General features: G+C 42.8%; 1 protein-coding gene and 1 non-coding gene across 2 annotated transcripts in view; one reads left to right on the top strand and one right to left on the bottom strand.

Moving 5' to 3' along the window:
- LOC126463532 (regucalcin-like) overlaps positions 1 to 17,033 on the bottom strand; it is a 265,468-nt gene that overhangs the window by 240,773 nt on the left and 7,662 nt on the right. The gene's annotated exons all lie outside the window — the stretch shown is intronic.
- Positions 14,503 to 14,577, top strand: Trnat-ugu (transfer RNA threonine (anticodon UGU)). The gene has a single exon. It is a non-coding gene; the product is annotated as a tRNA-Thr (tRNA).

Raw genomic sequence — 17,033 nt, forward strand, 5'->3', positions numbered from 1 at the left:
AAGATAGAATAGCCTTCAGCTAAGTCAATGGCTACGACCTAGCAAGGCGCCATAGCAATTGATAGTTATCGTATGAAGCATGTCTCATCAAGAACGATGTATAAAAATGATGGATTAAAGTTAAGTATTCCAGAAGCTACGTACTTTTCTTTATAGCATTCATTACGTATCCTGTTTCAGACCTCACGCCATCCTGCGTGAGCTTATAGCGTGCATTTCGGCCTTCTCTAGCAATATTACAATGTGTGTTTCTATTAGATCTATTCTATTATTCTAAAACCAACTGCAAGTTATACATTAACCCATGAAATAACTTTCTCTACTGTAACAATGCTGTGAACATCAAATTCTAAACCTGTTTTCAAATAAAAGGTCGCTAAGAGTGTTACTCTCCGTGTAATTCGAGTTTTCCCAAATTCGAGCTCTGCTCTGTTACAGTTACTTCAAATTACCGAGGTCTACGTACGCGCCAGTCCGCGCCGCTTCGCTGCCGCAGCCATTGGGGCAGTGCGCCCGTGTGACGTCACGGGTGGCCGTGACCTGCCCACCGCCGGGCCGTCGGTCGCTGGGAGCCCCGGGCCACGTCGCGTCCCCTGTGCATTGCAGACTAGACAGCTTACCGGACTAACGGCCGCCGCGCCGCAGAACACATTGCTGCGATACACGTCCAGTTTGTTTTAAAATTCCTACACTACTGGCCATTAAAAATGCTACACCAGGAAGATGACGTGCAACAGACGTGAAATTTAACCGACAGGAAGAAGATGCTGTGATATGCACATGCATTGACACAAGGTTCGCGCCGGTGGCGACACCTACAACGTGCTGACATGAGGAACGTTTCGAATCGATTTCTCATGCACAAACAGCAGTTGACCGGCGTTGCCTGGTGAAACGTTGTTGTGATGCCTCGTGTAAGGAGGAGAAAGGCGTACCATCAAGTTTCCGACTTTGATAAATATCGGATTGTAGCCTATCGCGATTGCGGTTTATCGTATCGCGACATTGCTGCTTGCGTTGGTCGAGATCCAATGACTGTTAGCAGAATATGGAATCGGTGGGTTCAGGAGAGTAATATGGAACGCCGTGCTGGATCCCAACGGCCTCGTATCACTAGCAGTCAAGATGACAGGCATCTTATCCGCATGGCTGTAACGGCTCGTGCAGCCACGTCTCGATCCCTTGAGTCAACAGATGGGGACGTTTGCAAGACAACAACCATCTGCACAGCAGCCTGGAGTGTCAGCTCAGAGACTATGGCTGCGGTTACGCTTTACGCTGCATTACAGACAGGAGCGCCTCAGATGGTGTACTCAACGACGAACCTGGGTGCACGAATAGCAAAACGTCATTTTTTCGGATGAATCCAGGTTCTGTTTACAGCATCATGATGGTCGCATCCGTGTTTGGCGACATCGCGGTGAACGCACATTGGAAGCGTATATTCGTCGTCGCCATACTGGCGTATCACCCGGCGTGATGGTATGGGGCGCCATTGGTTACACGTCTCGGTCACCTCTTGTTCGCATTGACGGCACTTTGTACAGTGGACGTTACATTTCAGATATGTTACTACCTGTGGCTCCACCCTTCATTCGATCCCTGCGAAACCCTACATTTCAGCAGGATAATGCACGACCGCATGTTGCAACTCCTATACGGGCCTTTCTGAATACAGAAAATGTTCGACTGCTGCCCTGGCCAGCACATTCTCCAGATCTCTCACCAACTGAAAACGTCTGGTTAATGGTGGCCGAGCAACTGGTTCGTCACAATACGCCAGTCACTACTCTTGATGAACTGTGGTATCATGTTGAAGCTGCATGGGCTCCTGTACCTGTACACGGCATCCAAGCTCTGCTTGACTCAATGCCCATGCGTATGAAGGCCGTTATTACGGCCAGAGGTGGTTGTTCTGGGTACTGATTTCTCAGAATCTATGCACCCAAATTGCGTGAAAATGTAATCACATGTCAGTTCTAGTATAATATATTTGTCCAATAAATACACGTTCATCATCTGCATTTCTTCTTGGTGTAGCAATTTTAATGGACAGTAGTGTAATTATCTCTCCCATTAAACATATAATTAATTAGCTATCGATTTAGAAATCATGCTTCGTCTACATCTACATACATTACCTGGAAGCCACTATGAAACGAATCGCATAATAGTGTTTCATCTGCCTCTACGTATTACAGAATCAGAATGTGATATAAGTCGAGTGAAGTTTAAGCATGACAGATGGACAAACATGGGAGCTAGATAACATATGCTTCTGAGTGGGGTCCGCCTTTAGCAAAACACAATTTTGTTTTTTGTCCCAGACATGTTTCACTGCAGTTGCAGCATCATCAGTGGTTTTTTTATTGTTATGGCTGTTAAACATAAGGAATGTTCTTTACCGTTTAAATACATACAAATATTAGTTTCCAAATCGTAATTACAGGTTTTTGAGGAGCACATAAAATTGTGCTTTCATACCTTCTTACCACATGGTATGATTTTCCCGCTGTATTACGTTTTTATAGTGTCTGTATTTCTTTACAGTTTGTCACCTGCAACTATATACAACTTAATGTAGGCAAAACATTTACGCAAAAATTACGATTTCTAGACTGTTGTGGCTATGCCTGAGATTAATAATTTATGTGAAAGGTTGTGTGTGTGTGTGTGTGTGTGTGTCTATTTACATTGTTTCACAACCTCTACTGTTCCACTGTCCGCCATCTTGTTATCACAGCTGATAGACAGTGACAGTGACAACTCAAAACACTGAACTTGACAAGGAAGAAGATGACGAAAAAAGAAACAGTAAGTGAAACATAATGTAAATAGATACAGCCTTTCACATAAATTATTAATCTCAGGCATAGCCGCAACACTTTAGAAATCGTAATTTTTGCGTAAATGTTTTGCCTACATTAAGTTGTGTATAGTTGCAGGTGACAAACTGTAAAGAAAAACAGACACTATAAAATCGTAGTACAGCAGGAAAACCACACCATGTGGTAAGAAGGTATGAATACTCAATTTCATGTGCTCCTCAAGAAACTATAATTACGATTTAGAAACTACTATTTATATATATTTAAACAGTAAAGAACATTCCTTATGTTTAATAGCCATTACAATAGAAAACTGATGATACTGCAACTGAATGAAACGTGTCTGGGACAATAAACAAAATTGTGTTTTGCTAAAGGCGGATTACACTCAAAAACATATGTTATTGTTAAAGCAAACATAGACAAAAGAGCTTCAACATCAAGAATGTCATGGGAGCTAGATACTCTGATTCTGGCGCAGTGGGTAGCACACTGGACTCGCATTCGGGAGGACGATGGTTCGAACCCGTCTCCGGCCATTCTGATTTAGGTTTTCAGTGATTTCCCTAAATCTTTTCAGGCAAATGCCGGGATGGTTCCTTTGAAAGGGCACGGCCGATTTCCTTCCCAATCATTCCCTAACCCGAGCTTGTGCTCCGTCTCTAATGACCACGTTGTCGACGGGGCGTTAAAAACTAATCTCCTCCTCCTCTAATAAAACCCGACATCGTATGCATTTATTTTGACTGTACATATTTCAAGACAGATTTTTTTGTTGAAGTAATAGCAACTAATCTGTACAGCGAATATATAAATTCACAGCAATGTGTTCTGCGGCCAACTTTCACTTTTAGGAATGAGCTACAATTGTTACTACTCATCGTAGATTTGGACACCATCATCTTTTACTGGGCTGCAGGTAGAATACCATTTATATGTAACCACATGTATACTGCGCAGCAGAATTAAAATTAAAGGATCATTCTTTCAAGATCCCGTAATGTCACCCATAATGCGACACGCCTACATTCTTTCTGTGCAGTGGTGCAAGGCGTGTAGCATTCGCAAACCGCATCCAAGGGATGTTGCAGAGGTTGCATAACCTCAGGCGCTTTAGCAGGCTGATTTGGCATCGAAATTTGCCTCACGCGTTCCAACATTTCTACGGAATCCGAACTGATCTTCCCCGAGGTCAGTTCGGATTCCGTAGAAATGTTGGAACACGTGAGGCAATACTGACACTACGACTTATCCTAGAAGATAGGTTAAGAAAAGGCAAACCTACGTTTATAGCATTTGTAGACGTAGAGAAAGCTTTTGAGAAGGTTGACTGGAATACTCTCTTTCAAATTTTGAAGGTGGCAGGGGCAAAATACAGGGAGCAACAGGCTATTTACAATTTGTACAAGAACAAGATGGCAGTCATAACAATCGAGGGGCATGAAAGGGAAGCAGCGGTTGGGAAGGGAGTGAGACAGGGTTGTAGCCTATCCCCGATTTTATTCAATATGTATATTGAGCAAGCAGTAAAGGAAACAAAAGAAAAACTTGGAGTAGGAATTAAAATCCATGGAGAAGAAATAAAATCTTTGAGGTTCGCCGATGACATTGTAATTCTGTCAGAGACAGCAAAAGACTTGGAAGAGCAGTTGAACGGAATGGACAGTGTCTTTAGTGGCGGATATAAGATGGACAGCAACAAAAGTAAAACGAAAATAATGGAGTGTAGTCTAATTAAATCAGGTGATGCTAAGAGAATTAGATTAGGAAATGAGACACTTAAAGTAGTAGATGAGTTCTGCTATTTGGGGAGCAAGATAACTAATGATTGTCGAAGTAGAGAGGATATAAAATGTAGAGTAGCAATGGCAATAAATGCGTTTCTGAAGAAGAGAGTATAGATTTAAGTGTCAGGAAGTCGTTTCTGAAAGTATTTGTATGGAATGTAGCCACATGGACGATAAATGGTTTAGACAAGAAGAGAATTGAAGCTTTCGAAATGTGGTGCTACAGAAAAATGTTGAAGATTAGATGGGTAGATCATATAACGAATGAGGTGGTATTGAATAGAATTGAGGAGAAGAGAAATTTGTGGCAAAGTTGACTAGAAGAAGGGGTCGGTTAGTAGGACACGTTCTGCGGCATCAAGGGATCACCAATTTAGTATTGGAGGGCAGCGTGGATGGTGAAAATTGTAGAGGGAGACCAAGAGATGAATACACTAAGCAGATTCAGAAGGTTGCAGTAGGTACTGGGAAATGAAGAAGCTTGCACAGGATAGAGTATCATGGAGAGCTGCATCAAACCAGTCTCTGGACTGAAGACTACAACAACAACAACGGTTATTGTTTTTAAATTGTTTATCTAATTGGATGGTTTTGACTTAATAAGTCAGGGTCGTATTGACCCAATCGGTAAAGTTGCTTTTCCTAAGAAGCGCTAGTAAAAATCTTGGTATGAATGATGAGCAATCCTGATTGTTCCTGGTCCTTTCACCCCTAGGCAACCTTATGCCAGTGGTGCGTGTCATTCTGGTAGCTAGAGTGTGGTTGTTTCTGCATTAACACTAGTAACACTAGTATTGCATCTGGCTAAGAACAGTTAGTTGTTTTTTGGTTTTGGGGCTGCCTTTGTAGTGACCAGTTGAGATACGAGAATAAAGCTGGAGGACTGACAGAGGATGGGGACGTCGCAGAGCTATTGGCGCAACTGTGAGGGCTCCGGTGCAGGTGACGGTGGAGCGTATTGGTCAGGTGGGCGTGGCCATGGAGCACTGCGTCGCTTCCCTATCAGAAAGAGAGCAGTGCTTAAAGGTCCTTCGGTTCAGTGCCCCATCGTGCGCTCAGCTGTACCGCATGCAGGCGCATTTTAGGCACTGGTTGCGAAGGGCTGTAACCTGGCTTCCGCAGTCACGGATTCCCAGTTCAGACCTGAGGCTAATAAAATCCATAATAGAGTGATAATTTACAAATTAGTTTGAGTGCCTTAGAGTGGGAGTGTGATCCGGGGTTAGTGAATTGCAACATCCGGTGGTTAACGAAAACGGAATTGTTTCTCTGGGGCCCGGAAGTGGCAGTATAGAGAATCCACAGTCCAGTTTTGCTAAATCACCTAATCCTTTCTTGAATGTGTTGCGCGGGATAGAACGTCTTGCTATCGATACTCAACAGGGTTAAATTTTTGTGGTTTACTGTTACAATAGAAGAACAACTTAACGTTTTAAAATGTCGTGGGAAACCGTTTTTCTGTTGATGTACACTTTGTGTCAAGGGTCCTTGTCTGAAATGGTCAGTGAGATTTTAAAGAGGAAGGGCTATTTAAGGGAACTGCTCGCCCGCGTTCCAAGGGAGCGCCTATCTACCAGGATTAAGAGCGAGCACGTTAATCAATACATTTCCCGTTTCCAACATGATTACTAGAACCTAGCTGAGCATACTCATGAAGCATGCACGGCAGCCGTGGACTTTTTATCTAGAGTCTGCCGAGCACGAGATTGTTGCCACCGTTCGGCAAGGGATTACGCCGCAGGATCGTTCCAGGGTCCCGTCTGTCGAGAGGCCGACTACCTGTCGTGACTTCGATAACTTAGTCACTCTTGTGGAGGGGGTTAAACAAGCCGATCAAAGGAGAGGCTGTAAGAAAGCGTCATCTCAGTCTTACGCCAAACCTACCTTGGGCACGGTTTACACTAGTAAGGTGAGGTTCTCCCAAGGTACGCAGGGGCATTTTGCTCGCAGAACGAGGGCAACAGAAAAGGGGTTTCGACAGCTGACGCCATAGACAGGGCTGGTAGGGCACCTATATCACGTTGCTGAGTGCATGTAAAAAAGAAAAAGGGGTGACCCATAACCATCTGTGTGTGCATCTGCCAATTATGAGCCGCTCTGTGCACTATTGGATTCCGGTAGCAGACTTTCCTTAATGAGTCGTAGGTGGTAATCCAGATACCGTATCATTTGTAAGTTGTACTGTGCCCATTTTTTAGATGCTACTAACTCGTAGGTGATACACTGTATGAACAGACTCTAACAGCACTGCAATACGTAGGTGAAAAGCAACGCCGGACAATGTAATTCACTCTCGTAATGCTACAATAAGTTGTACTGACAATACCTTGCTTACACTCAAAGAAGTAATCTGTGTCACTTGTAATAATCGTCTGTGCTAACACAACGACGTCACGTAAGATTTGATAATCAGCTTCTCCCACTATAAATCACACTACAGCTCGCTACGACATCATTATGTACAAGAGAATGGACACAATAACGCTTTTAGTGCTATAATTGGGTCAGCGATAGCTATCTGTATGTTAATTACAACAACGTGTCTGACCATCAGTGTTCACTAGGTTCGGAAGATAAACTGCCACCAAAGCAAGTGTCAATAACCATTATAAAACCACTATTTGCGAGTGTCTACGGTGAACAGGAATGATGTATTTACTTTACCAATAACAGCAACCTTAGTGAAGCTTACTCTGTGTGCTCTGACAACACAACTAAACACTTTCTCAACAACGTAGGCACCAGAAACGATAACTTTCGTATATAACTGATGAATACATCATATAGATCAGTTGCCTATTGTAATTGTTCCTCTTTTAAAGCTTCAACGAATAATCGTAAGTACACTCAATCAGAGTCAACGGTACTAAAATTTTACGAGAATTGGAGAATACATCCACAAAGCAAAGATATAATTTAGTATTATCTATCGCTGTCAATCAATGATAACTTCTATCAGTAGCGCCTTGCTACAGTAATATCTGCATCTACATCTACGTGATTACTCTGCTATTCACAATAAAGTGCCTGGCAGAGGGTTCAATGAAACACCTTCAAGCTGTCTCTCTATCGTTCCACTCTCGAACAGCGCACTGGAAAAACGAGCACTTAAATTTTTCTATGCGAGCCCTGATTTCTCTTACTTTATCGTGACGATCATTTCTCCCTATGTAGGTGTCAACAGAATATTTTCGCAATCGGAGGAGAAAACTGGGGATTGAAATTTCATGAGGACATCCCGTGGCAACGAAAAACGCCTTTGTTTTAATGATTGACACTCCACGTGTCATGTCTCTGGCACTATCTCCCCTATTTGGCAATAATGCAAGACGAGGCGCCCTTCTTTGAACTTTTTCGATGTCATGCGTCAGTCCCACGTGATGCGGATCCCACACCGCACGGCAGTACTCCAGAATAGGACAACATTATCTATGTGATCGTTCCAATTTAATTTATTTGTAATTGTAATCCCTAAGTATTTAGTTGAATTGACAGCCTAAGATTTGTGTGACTTATCGCGTAATCGAAATTTAGCGGATTTCTTTTAGTACTCATGTGAATAACTTCCACTTTTCTTTATTCTGGGTCAATTGCCACTTTTCGCACCATAAAGATATCTTATCTAAATCATTTTTCAATTCGTTTCGGTCATCTGATGACTTCGCAAGAAGGTAAATGACAGCATCATCTGCAAACAATCTAAGAAGGCTACTAAGATTGTCTCCTATACCGTTAATATAGATCAGGAACAACAGAGGGCCCATAACACTTCCTTGGGGAACGCCGTATATTACTTCTGTTTTACTCGATGGCTTTCCTTCTGTTACTACAAACTGTGACCTTTCTGACAGGAAATAACGAATCCGTCGCCCAACTGAGGCGATATTCCATAGGCACGCAGTTTGATTAAAAGACGCTTGTGAGGAACGGTGTCGAAAGCCTTCTGGAAATCTAAAAATACGGAATCAATTTGACATCCCCTGTCGATAACACTCATTACTTCATGAGTATAAACAGGTAGCTGTGTTTCGCAAGTATGATATTTTCTGAATCTGTGCTGACTATGTCTCAATAAATCGTTTGCTTCGAGGTACTTCATAATGTTCGAATACAGTATATGTTCCAAAACCCTATTGCAAATCGACGTTAGTGATATGGGCCTGTAATTCAACGGTTTACTCCTACTTCCCTTTTTGGGTATTGGTGTGACCTGGGCAGTTTTCCAGTCTTTAGGTACGGATCTTTCTGTGAGCGAGCGGTTGTATATACGAGGGTTGGAAATTTAATAGTGGCAACTATTTATTTACAGCTCGTACAAAATAGATATATGTTTCAAAGTTTTACTGACCTTCAAAGTAGTCACCAGCATTGTGTATAACCCGTTGCCAGCGCTGTAGAAGTCATAACATAATCTTAGCACTCCCAGTTGTGTTGACAGTTCGAGCGGCGCGATTTGTTGCGCGACGAATTTGTAGCAGTTTTGAAGCGAATGCTGTGAAGTGTTCCCTACAGTTTAGAAATCGAGTTGAACTTACGAGGGCTTAAGTCAGGGGAGCGAGTAGGTGGTATAGCACTTAGCAGCCCATCAGCAAACAGATCAGTAACAGCTTGCACTGTAAGTGCTTGAGCATTGTCCTGCAAAATGATGGTCAGATCCTGCAGAAATGTTCGCTTTCGTACGTTGTATCTGCTCGGAGAGGACGTCGTTAAGGTTCGTTGTTGATCGATGAACTCAGTTATTTTATTACAGAGGGCAGCTTACCCTCTGGCTGAACACGCTGGGCTACCTTGCCGGCGCAACTCAGCTATCGGGGCGGACATGCATAACGGTAAACAAAAATGCTCTTCGTTTTTGCCAACTTAACAGGTTTACACACACACAATCTGACAATTTGTTAATGTGCTGTGGTGTGACCACCCCTGGCACCAATATAGGCCTGACAACGACGGGACGTGCTGTGAATGATGTCATCAGTCTCAAGTTGAGGCAATAACGCCCATTCTTCCTGCAGAGCTGCTCACAGGTCTTAGAGAGTGGTTGGTGGATACTGACATGATACAACTCGTCTCCGTAGTGCATCCAAGATTTGCTCTATGGGATGCAAATCGGGAGAGCGAGCAGGCCACGCCATGCGTGCAATATCTTCCGTTTCCAAGAAAATATTAGCGACGTGTGCTGTATGAGGTCGAGCATTATCGTCATCGATACAAAGTCTGGGCCCACAGCACCTAGCAACATCCGCGCATGAGATCCCAAGATCACGGTATCTTGCTGATTCACCCTTACAATTTCATGAAGAGGAATCGAGTGGTCAACATAACCCCTACCCACACCGTTAGAGATCCTCCTCGACATCGGTCTCTTTCCACAATGTTTGGGTCCCGAAATCCGTCGAGAATCACTCTCCAGTTCAAATCGGGTCTCATCTGTGAAAAGATCATTGACCCGCCGTTCGACCGTCCCGGTGGCATGTTGACGGCTCCACTCAACATGTTCCGTTCTGTGAAGACACGCCAGAGGTAAACAGACAGCAGGTCTCCAACAATAAAGGCCACTCTGTTGAAGCATTCTGTACACCGTTTGCCTCGATACAACACGTCCGTGGGATGCTGCGAGGTCAGATGCCAGTTGCAGTGCATTATTGAAGCGGTACCGTCGTGCACTTACAGCCAAATGACGGTCCGCTCTTTCTGATGTCACATGTGGTCGGCACTGTCCTGGTCTCCGGGATAGAGTTTCGATCTCTATAAACTGTCACCTCATCCGAGAAACAACAGAACGATTCACATTAAGCCATCGGGCCACATCAGTTCGCGACTGTCTTGCTTCTGTTCTTCCTAACATCCTCCATAGCAGAGAGTCTGTAGGCGTCTTCTCTGAGCCATATTGCACCGCCTGTGACTGTCTACACAGTGACTGTGGAACTACCCTGCAGACACTACCCCGCTTGGGAGGTGCCGTGCAGGACACGATAGTAACGACATTCGTCGACAGTTTGTGTGATTATATCGTGAATACAGGACGGGGGAAGAGCAGTTTGTTGCTTCAATTTTGGACATCAGTGTAATTTATTTCTTTGAGACGCGTTTCGCTTTTTTACTTTCAGGTGACTTCAGTGGAATATAGAATAATGCTTTTTTGTTTCGATTTGCCATATTTTCAGATTATGAAACAGCTCACGTCTTATTTTTACGTAAATAAGTGAACACTTACAGTTATTCGCGTTTTTGAATTGCATCTGCGTTCCTGTCATCTGGTCACACGACGGAGGACGCACTATAACTTCACTTACGAAATACGAGCTCATTTTATATTATGAACTTTGTTATTCGCAATTTTCATACTGCTTGCCCTAATTGTTATGGAGCACTATAAGTCTTTTGTCACTAATTGTAGATATTTTACCGAACACTCTGACTTAGAGTCGTAACTACTGTGTATTCACTTTATGTCTCATCCTGACTGGTTTGCTTACGTTGGTTTGTGATTGTGATCTCTTAGGTATTCTGGAAATGTGAAGTGGTTTGTCCCATACTTCCAGGCTCTCATGTGTTCTTTCAATCTGCATTCAAATGTTCTGCGTGTTTTTTTCTATGTATCTGCCATCACAAGTGTTACAGTTTAATTGATATATACCTGCTTTCTGGTGTATGTCTATGTCTTTTGTCAGTCTTGGGGTTATTTTTTGATAGCATTATCTGTTGCGTGTGCTGTGTTTACGCCCATTCTTTTGAAAACGTTGTGATTTTGTTCATGGATTGGTTTTTGTATGTTACTGTGCATCATCTTGTATTTTCTCTTATATTTTCCTGATTATTCTGTGTAGTTGTTATGGTACTGAGTGTTTGCGATTGTGATTGTTTCTGTTGAGCTGTTGTCTGTGGTTTTGTGTTTTCTGCTTTTACTTTACTTATAATTTTGTTGTTTAGCTTTGTGACTATTTTACTACAGTAACCTTTGTTTTTCTGTATCTACATTGTTATGTCAAGTTATTTTGATAGGTGTTTTTCTCTGAGGGCCACTGTGTTGAATCTATGGAGCACGTGTCGAAGTGCTGCTTGCTTTTGTGAGTGTGGGTGGTTTGAGGATTGGGGAATTATAATGTCAGTTGTTGTGGGTTTACTGTAATTTTCAAACATATGCTTATCGTTTTTTTTTTATTTTTATAACCAGAAAGTTAATTTGGTTGGTCTCTTCACTTTCAGTTGTTGACTATATATTTTCAGATACCTTATTGAAGTCAGAATGTAATTTTTCAATTTTTATTTGTGTTTCATCTATTAAGCAGAACCAGTGTAATGTTGTTTTCGTGAAAATACTTTGTTCAATGTGGTTTATAAAAATATTTGTTAAGGTTCATGAACCTGTTCCTAAAGGATATTTTCCCATTCACTCATTACTAGGGTAACGATTCCCGTAAGAGTTTGGGCAAAGTGTGCGCATTCGCACAGAAGGAGGTCAATGGCCGGGTAGCCTTTAACTACAGGGTTATTACAAATGATTGGAGCGATTTCACAGCTCTACAATAACTTTATTATTTGAGATATTTTCACAATGCTTTGCACACACATACAAAAACTCAAAAAGTGTTTTTAGGCATTCACAAATGATCGATATGTGCCCCTTTAGTGATTCGGCAGACATCAAGCCGATAATCAAGTTCCTCCCACACTCGGCGCAGCATGTCCCCATCAATGAGTTCGAAAGCATCGTTGATGCGAGCTCGCAGTTCTGGCACGTTTCTTCGTAGAGGAGGTTTAAACACTGAATCTTTCACATAACCCCACAGAAAGAAATCGCATGGGGTTAAGTCGGGAGAGCGTGGAGGCCATGACATGAATTGCTGTTCATGATCTCCACCACGACCGATCCATCGGTTTTCCAATCTCCTGTTTAAGAAATGCCGAACATCATGATGGAAGTGCGATGGAGCACCATCCTGTTGAAAGATGAAGTCGGCGCTGTCGGTCTCCAGTTGTGGCATGACCCAATTTTCCAGCATGTTCAGATACACGTGTCCTGTAACGTTTTTTTCGCAGAAGAAAAAGGGGCCGTAAACTTTAAACCGTGAGATTGCACAAAACACGTTAACTTTTGGTGAATTGCGAATTTGCTGCACGAATGCGTGAGGATTCTCTACCGCCCAGATTCGCACATTGTGTCTGTTCACTTCACCATTAAGAAAAAATGTTGCTTCATCACTGAAAACAAGTTTCGCACTGAATGCATCCTCTTCCATGAGCTGTTGCAACCGCGCCGAAAATTCAAAGCGTTTGACTTTGTCATCGGGTGTCAGGGCTTGTTGCAATTGTAAACGGTAAGGCTTCTGCTTTAGCCTTTTCCGTAAGATTTTCCAAACCGTCGGCTGTGGTACGTTTAGCTCCCTGCTTGCTTTATTCGTCGACTTCCGCGGGCTACGCGAGAAACTTGCCCGCACGCGTTCAACCGTTTCTTCGCTCACTGCAGGCCGACCCGTTGATTTCCCCTTACAGAGGCATCCAGAAGCTTTAAACTGCGCATACCATCGCCGAATGGAGTTAGCAGTTGGTGGATCTTTGTTGAACTTCGTCCTGAAGTGTCGTTGCACTGTTATGACTGACTGATGTGAGTGCATTTCAAGCACGACATACGCTTTCTCGGCTCCTGTCGCCATTTTGTCTCACTGCGCTCTCGAGCGCTCTGGCGGCAGAAACCTGAAGTGCGGCTTCAGACGAACAAAACTTTATGAGTTTTTCTACGTATCTGTAGTGTGTCGTGACCATATGTCAATGAATGGAGCTACAGTGAATTTATGAAATCGCTTCAATCATTTGTAATAGCCCTGTATATGAAGATAGTAACTGTCCGGAAAAACAGATACCAATTATAACCATGCAGCTTCTCTAGAAAGAAATGATAATTAATCGAAACCCTCAGCTGCCAACAGGTGTTGTTGATACACCTCAATGGGGACAGCTGAAAATGTGTGCCCCTACCGGGACTCGAACCCGGGATCTCCTGCTTACATGGCAGACGCTCTATTTTTTTTTTTTTTTTTTTTTTTTTTTTGATCGTTGGGTTTTGTCGTTGCGGACGTCGCACGGCATCTGTTAAAGTTCGTTTGTTGACCCTTCCACTCAGTTTTTTATTACAGAGGCCAACCAGCTCCTTGACCGAACACGCTGAACTACCGCGCCGGCAGAAACGAAAATCGAGTATTTCAGAAACCCAATATTTTGAGCAGTTTTAACATTCACGTAAAAGTGATGTTGAAAAATATCGATATGACTGAAAATCGGTTGTTTCAGCGAAATCTCGAGACGAAGCCATGCTCACTAAGATTGAAAGGGGGAAGGAACCAGACCCGGATGGAAATGAGCGTTTGGCGTCATTGGCCGGGAGGCCCCTTGCGGGGCAGGTCCGGCCGCCCTGGTACAGGTCTTATTCCATTCAACGCCACATTGGGAGACCTACGCGACGGATGGGGATGAAATGATGATGAAGACAACACATCACCCAGTCCCTGAGCAGAGAAAGTCTCCAACCCAGCCGGGAATCGAACCCGGGCCCGTAGGACGGCAATCCGTCACGCTGACCACACAGCTATCGGGGCGGACCCCCAGCTGAGCCCCCGAGGGCACGGAGGATTGCGCCACTGCAGGGACTTATCCCATATTCCCAACTGTCCACAACCTACATTCGTAATGTTCCTAAAGGATATTTGCCCATTCACTCATTACTCGCGCCAACTAAGGTGACGATTCCCGTAAGAGTTCGGGCAAAGAGTGCACATTCACACAGGAGAAGGTTAATGGAACATTACGAATGTAGGTTGTGGACAGTTAGGAATGTGGGTCTCGTGGGAAGCGTGCAAGGGATAAGTCCCTGCGGTCGCGCTCTCCTCTGTGCCCTCGATGGCTCAGATGGGTAGAGCATCTGCCATGTAAGCAGGAGATCCCGGGTTCGAATCCTGGTCGGGGCACACATTTTCAGCTGTTCCCATTGGGGTATATCAACAACACCTGTTGGCAGCTGAGGGTTTCGATAATTATCATTTCTTTCTAGACAAGGTGCATGGTCATCATTGGTATCTGTTCTTTCGAAATAGTTACTATCTTCATATAATACATGAGAGCCTGGAAACAACTAAGAGAACACAGACACAAAGCAATCTCCAGAGAAGAAGACATGAAAATAACTAGAATCAACAATAAAAAATATCTCCTAAAGACCACTTCACACGATCCGTCCAGCACCGTCACATGAAGGTGTACTCACACTGGCCGTCACGCCACGGCACGTCCTCGTGATCTCAACTCCCATCGCTATCCTAAACTGTTTTCTTCGTGGTAACTGCGATATTTGCAAGTTGATTTTAAACTGTTTCTATACGTGAAGTGCACATGCACAACGTGCTAGCTTACATATGTGGGTATTTGAGTCCACATTTGTACGAAAATGAGATTTATTGAACTCTAATGGTTTTCAGCTTGCAGGGATAGCTTGTACATCTGAGAAGGAAGACAGAAGCGCAGAACAACACAATAAAAAACTGTGGGTCCAAAAAATATCATTACGCGGTACGGAGAGGGTATTTCACACACACTTTACAAGAAGCTCGAGGGAAAGGAAACTTCATTTTATATTTTAGAAAGTAAGTTTTTTTATTTGTTATGTCAAATTGCAGCCATAATTACTGAAAGAAACGCAGTGTTACGAGCTGCCATCACGTCCCGTGAAAAATGTTTAAGCTTAATGTTCACTGACAGTCCACTGCAAATTTTTGTGCAATAGTCAAATCTCCTTCAATACCTTTCCCTTCAAGGTTTATGGGTTTTCTTTAAGTCTTGTGTTTGGCTTTTAATAGTTCAAATTCCTTATTTGCACTGGGGTTAGCTAGTGAAAACACATGTATTGACCACTGATGACTGCAAAACTGTTTCATTCCCAATTCAGAGAGCTACTTAACAATAAATAAGCCTTTCACAAACACATATTTAAACAAATAACTTGCAGTGTCTAAAGGTTTCAGGCCATTTCTTTACGATACACTACGAATGCCTGACAATATACAAATAAATTCCACCTACTAATCAATCTGATTCTATCCACAGTACTTTTCTCACTTCAAGTTACAGCCATGTTGCATGCATTTCATTGTAAAATATTAAATACCGGACCGGGATGTATAAAAATCCACATTATAAACGTAGTCGAGGGCAAGTAATTTTGTACGCTCATGTCATACAATCCAGACTGCTGTTTCACTGCTTCAATTAACCTTTCGTCGTACACTATAAATTTTAACAAAAGAAATAACGAAATGAAAAAATAACGAAACGAAACAGTTTTGTAACAAATAACGAACAAAAAACAACTGATATTAACCACTAATACCAGAACTAAACCAAATACGGATATCTGCACATGGCAGTATATCGGGAGGAAATGCGCATGGGCGTGGCGTGATCAATAACGGACGGATGACGTCAGCCGTCCAAACTTTCTTGCCAAGAAACCTTGACTGCGCCATGATATGGGATTGGACGGCCAGTGTGGATGCCGCGATCTGAAATGCACCGCAGAATGTTTTTACGGGGCAGGACGTGGCGTGACGGCCTGTGTGAATTGACCTTAACCTTGAGAGAAAATTACCACACACAGAAAACGAAAGCAGAAAATAAAATCCTGTTCAAAGTTCAAATGGACGTCACGCAACCCATTTTTACACTAATAGATAAAATAATTAAGTAACACTCCAATAGAGGATTGTCATAATAATAATAATAATAATAATAATAATAATTCTGTCATTACTCTCACGAATCATGATAGCTTGTAAGTTTTGGTCCAGTGTTTCCACTGGGTGTTTAGAACCAGGGATGGTCAGTTCCTGGAGCATATAATACAACCGCACCTACTAGATGGACAGACGCGAAACACTCACACTCCATAGAAAAGGCGACCTGGAAGGCATCCTGAAAGAGGAACGCAAAATTATCAGAAAGATTCTTGGCCCAAAAAGAACGGAAGATGGATACAGGTTACAGTCTCGGAAAACTACAGAAAAATTATCTAACCTCGCCGCAGACATCCGGAAAAGAAGACTAAAATTTTACGGTCATATCCACAGACTCCCAACACCCAGACTCTCCCACAAAATTTTAATATACATTGAAAAATTGAAAACCATACCCTGGATACAAGAAACCAAAACAGATCTAGCAAATGCACAAATAAATTCTTCAGAAGTTATAAACAGAAATGTATACAGGCAAAAAATCAATAGTTGGAAAGTACAACCCGAGAATGAAGTTTGCAAGAGACAGGGGACAAAATGGACAGAGGAAAGAAAGAGAATTCACGGGGAAAGAATGAGAGAAGTTTGGAGAATTAAAAAATTGAATCGGAAAAGCTTTGCGTGATCCGTATGGGTCC

This window comes from Schistocerca serialis, chromosome 1, assembly GCF_023864345.2.
Source record: "Schistocerca serialis cubense isolate TAMUIC-IGC-003099 chromosome 1, iqSchSeri2.2, whole genome shotgun sequence".
NCBI lineage: Eukaryota > Metazoa > Arthropoda > Insecta > Orthoptera > Acrididae > Schistocerca > Schistocerca serialis.